This window comes from Dendropsophus ebraccatus, chromosome 5 (assembly GCF_027789765.1).
Source record: "Dendropsophus ebraccatus isolate aDenEbr1 chromosome 5, aDenEbr1.pat, whole genome shotgun sequence".
NCBI lineage: Eukaryota > Metazoa > Chordata > Amphibia > Anura > Hylidae > Dendropsophus > Dendropsophus ebraccatus.
This window is the reverse complement of record NC_091458.1, coordinates 55,003,320-55,008,352: the sequence shown is the minus strand read 5'-3', so window position 1 is coordinate 55,008,352 and position 5,033 is coordinate 55,003,320. Positions and strand designations below refer to the sequence as shown.

The 5,033-nt window shown below is 41.6% G+C and overlaps 1 long non-coding RNA gene across 1 annotated transcript; it reads right to left on the bottom strand.

The window, feature by feature from the left end:
- Positions 1–461: 461 nt before the first annotated feature.
- LOC138793580 (uncharacterized) lies at positions 462–2,757 on the bottom strand. Its single transcript, XR_011363303.1, has 3 exons — positions 2,582–2,757; positions 959–1,032; positions 462–835 (listed from the first exon to the last, which is right to left on the bottom strand). It is a non-coding gene; the product is annotated as an uncharacterized lncRNA (long non-coding RNA).
- Between the last annotated feature and the right edge of the window lie 2,276 nt (positions 2,758–5,033).

The window sequence follows — 5,033 nt, the reverse complement described above, 5'->3', positions numbered from 1 at the left end:
TTGACGTCTTTCACTAAGTCAGGCTAAGATGAAGATTAATATTTATCTATAGAATAATTGCAGTAGACAGGGAGCGCAGGGGGATTCAGGGATTGCTCTGCAACCTCCTATAGCAAGCAGTTACAAGGGCAAACGTTGCATACCCTGCAAACTGCTGTCTAGCAGTGATGAGGTCAATGGAACAATCATTTGCTTGTCTTTAAAAGGGCAATAGCACTCATCAGACAAAAAACGCCTTTTCAAGACATCTCGGCAGTGCATTTTCCAGACGCCAACAAAGAAACGTGTTTCTTGTCCCCCTGTAAAGACTAATAATAAATATTTACTTTCATCTATCAGAGCCAAATTATGCACAACGATAAAAAATGTGTGAAATTCTCTGCCGAAAAACCCTCTACACAGGCACTACACTAAATCCACTGTGTATGGACTCAAATTGCAGAGTATGGATTGAAATGCAGAGGTGCACCCATGTCGGATGTGGGTTATAATTAATGCCTTGTGGATGCCATCAACAGGTAAAATGGTGCTGAGCATTTGATCCCAGGCATGATAAATGAAGTGGGCTTTTGAAGGTGTTCCAAGGAAGGGAAGTCAGCAAAGTGCTTAGTAAGTTGGTGTTAACTATAGAGTCCTATGTCTCGAATTCTTGCTCTGTAATCTGTTGCAGATCTGCTCCATCTGTCTTCACGAATGAGCAGTCGACAAGAAATAAAACACATTGTTCATTCTTTTCTTTTTTCCTTTGGAGTGAGGAAACCGCAAGCCTCGGCATGTGCGCTGTGATTTTGGGGATGTCCTTGTGCATGTCCAGCTTAGCATGACTGCGGCACATCTGGAAATAGAAAGCCCTTTATATTAGAAACAAGTTGGGTAAATCATAAAGATACTCATCAGTGCAGGAGTGAAAGGGATCCTGGGAACTTTTCAACAGTTGCCAACATTTTAAAATATTTACCAGGGTCATTTTCCGGCAAAGCTGGTGCATCCAATAAAGTTCTGCAGAATCCTGTTGCAGTCGTCCTTGGTGCACTGAAATACATATCAAGTTTAATGGGTTTTTTTTCTCAATGAATATTTAATTCACAGCTCTGCATAACTGCATATACAAACACAAAAGTGGAATTGCAAGACAAAGCAAAGCAAATATATATCATGAGTCTATCTGTTCATTTTAGAGCTACATGGATTTTTAATGCTCTCCATTGGTTGCTATAGAATAAAAACTTTGGCAGTGAAGTGGTTACCTCCGAGTTTTGCAGAGGACAAGGACTTGGTGTACTTTCATTGTTGCACTCAGGCCACATAGTCTTATAAAATATTTAAGCAGTGTGCCCTGGCATTGATTTTATGCAAAGATGGGAGAAAGATCAGGAGGAATATATTAGGTGTGAGCTTCACGCCAGCCTCCTGCTGGGAATATGGACCCTATTGTCCTATTTTCCATCTGCTCCATCCTGCAATGGAAGGAAAAGAAGAGGCAGAAGGGGGGAAAAATAGAGGATGACGTGAGTCTGGGAGGGAAGGATGTGGAGGGAGGGGTTGATTAATATTAAGAGGTGTCTGGTAATTCACCAGGCCTCTCCATGGCTGCCTCTGCCTGCAGATGGGATGTGTAATTGGAGTTTAAAATGCATACACATGCACAAATGTGTGTCCTAAGAATAGCTCTGGGAACAGAGCGGGAGTGCATTACAGGAAACTCTTCAGTACTAGGGCATGCTTAGGCTGCGAAATGATGCTGTAGTTAACCTCTTTGCTGTCACAGGTCCTGAAAATGCCTTGTAGGCTCATGGAGAGGTAAAAGGCATGTGTTTTCAATAACAAGGATTGATGCCATGGAAATATACATGTTAAAGTTACTAGTAGGTGTGATCATCAGGAAATGTTTTTATAGGACTGAATTGACCCCTTATTGAAGAACATGCCAAGCAATGGGTTTAAACACTTTCCATGTGTAGATTTTGGTCATGAGCCTGGGTCAGGCTTATCACATTTTCTTAGCAAATTTGCATATTAAATACTGGATTAGGGTGGTATTACAGAGACAGACTGTAGAAATGATCGTTGGATGACTTATGTTCTTTACTCTCAGCATTCTTCAGCTGCACATTAGATATTACACGGGGAGATGTGCACCCAATGAATGAGGATTTTTTTTTACCATGTCCAGATGACTTGATTGAAACAATTGGGGTTTGCTCATTCGTCAGCTGATCACAGGGGGCCTATTACACAGGGTGATATTGGCATGTCCAGCTTATAGTTGCCCCATGTAATAGGGTCTGTAGTCTATAAATAAGTTGCTTTCATTGTGAAGATTTAGTGGGCACATGTTAAACTTTAGAGGCAATGGATAAAAATGGTAATTTCATGCATTCAAAAGAAATATAATGCATAGTATAGTAAGCTAAGTGTTCTACCCTAGGGTCCCACGGAAGCAACATATGTTCTCACACTATATGATGTTATATTCACACACAGTGCATAGCGCTGCAGTTGTCAGTATAGGACACACATGCCTAATGTGCTCCATTGGTGGACAGGTTCTTCATCTATATTTCATAAAGTAAGCTTTTACCTGTGCTGCCCCCAGTTTTTGTTTGTGGCAGTTTTCTACTCTTAAGTTGTACATTGTTTCTGTTGCCTCTTGCAGCCTTTATTAAAGGGATGGTGCCCTATCTAAGGGTAGTATAAACTAGTGACTGAGAAGCTGAACACAATGATGTATCACTGACATTGTTCTATGCAGCTGATTCAGAGATATCCTCCTAAATGACATGGACAATAAGTACTCCTCTCCGTTATGTGCATGAGCCTAGTAGTCCTCAATATTCATGAGAAGCAGAAAACTCCGCCTACCAGTTGCTGATTGGCAGTTATCTAACTATGCTGTGTATAGTCAGCAACTGTCAATCAGCAGCTGGAGGGTGGGGGAGGAGTGTGGCAATAATCCTATTCTCCTGCATATTAGGAGAACTGCTGAACAGAATGATGTAAGTAATACACTGATCAGTTCAGCATTTCTGTCACTTATTTATACTGCCTTCATTCAAGGGCAAATAAACCTAGTGACAGCTTCCCTTTAAGCTAAAAAAAAGAAGCTGCAAGAGGCAACAGAAACTTCACCAGATTTTTGGAGTGCTGCGTTTTCCCCCCATCTCCTACATATTTAACCTGATCAAGGTGTTCAACTGTTTGCACCCACTATAATGTTTTACTTTGGGCTGAGCTACTTTTCTATCTGTTCTTATTTCCCTTTATTACATTGTATTTATATATTCATAGGTACATGCTAACAACCTCGTCTTTAAAGGAACATGTCACAACTCTCTTGCTGCCTAAACTACAAGTTATGCAGGAGATCCCTGTTGGTTTCTTTCTGCTCGCTGGCCTTGACTGATAGATCTTTCCTCAAACCTGAACAGGGAGATAGCTATCAAATAAAGCTAAAGGGGTGGGGAGAAGCCATTGGGGACCTCCCTGATGATTCAGGCAGCATGAAAGCTTGTTTCTTGTTGGTATGTAGCTGTGCATCTATAAATATCCATAGGTGATAGATAGATAGATAGATAGATAGATAGATAGATAGATAGATAGATAGATAGTGCTTTGTTATCTTTTGTTGGCCATTGCCAAGGTCCATACATTTCCCTCTACCCACTCTCTCTTTTTAAAGGGAACCAATCACGTATAAAATCACTATTCAGCTCAGGACGTGTGCTGATCAATCATTCCCTGCAAATGAAAGCTTATAATCTTACTTTTATACATTGGCGCGCTGTATGGTAATCACCAACAAGTAGTCATCTGGACGGTGGGCTGTGGGCAGGTAGTCACGGTCACCTGGGCAGTTCGGCGATGTATTGACATCCCTCTGGGCGGGAGGGGCGTGATTCAAACTCCAGGGAAGCTGTGACGTCCTCCAGAGGTGTGCTGTAGCGTCCGGCGTTTTCATCACGCCACAAATGCGCAGTACGGCAAGTCCCATTCTGTGCTGTAGGCGGCGTGATAAGAAGGTCGGCGCCGCCGCTCTCCGCTCAAAGAGGGGAGCGCGCCCTCTCGTTCACTCACATCTGGACACTGTGCACGGCGGGATTCGTATTTGCTCAGTGTGAACATACCCATATATAAATAGACATAATTTTCTCCCATGCAAAAATTCTATTGGTAAAGAATTTCTAAACTCAAATGACTTTGTCCTTCATTACGACCACAGTTTACCTCTTGTGTTTTTGATGACAAATAAAACCAATATAACTCTTCTTACGATGATTCATATTTAATTCATTTAGTGATCACGTTGATATTAAGGAATCATATTTCATCATAACACTGTGTAAGTGCCAGTAATGTTACTTTATGCCTGCACCAGGCTGACCTGCTTTACTTAAAAATATTTAACCCCAGAGTCCTAGGAGATGCATGTAATGTGTTACAGAGTAGTGCTGATAAATATTAATGTTTCTTTAATTAAGCAGCATGTTCCAGGAATGGCCCCTGAGATGCTGCCAAGGCATGTTTATGCGAGATAATCTAATGAGGCAATAATAACCCCCATTCTCTACCTGCGCTTTGTTTAATTAAAAACACAGAAGGATGCAATAATCATCGCCTCTTTACTACATGTGAACGCACATGCTTATCTACAGGGGGCCCCATGAATGCACACATTTCCCAGGACCCCATGCAAACTGAAAATCTAAATATGTTGCTACAATTCAGCTACAGCAATGTGCATCCCAGCAATGCTAATTTCATCAGTTTGGCACCAGAACACGATGTATAACATAGAGGCGGATATACCATATGTGCTCCATGTGCAGATGCCCAGGGGTCTAGAAGCTAATGTGGCCAAATCCCATCCTGAAAGAAATGTATGAGTTCTTCCTAGGCTACAGGCAAGAAACTATATTAGTGATTTCAGAGGATCTGGTAGGCCCAAACTGCGACAAAATAAGAAAATCCTAATATGGGGCCCCAAAAGTCCAGCAGAGAAATCCCAGAATATGTTGGTCGATAAAGATGTAATT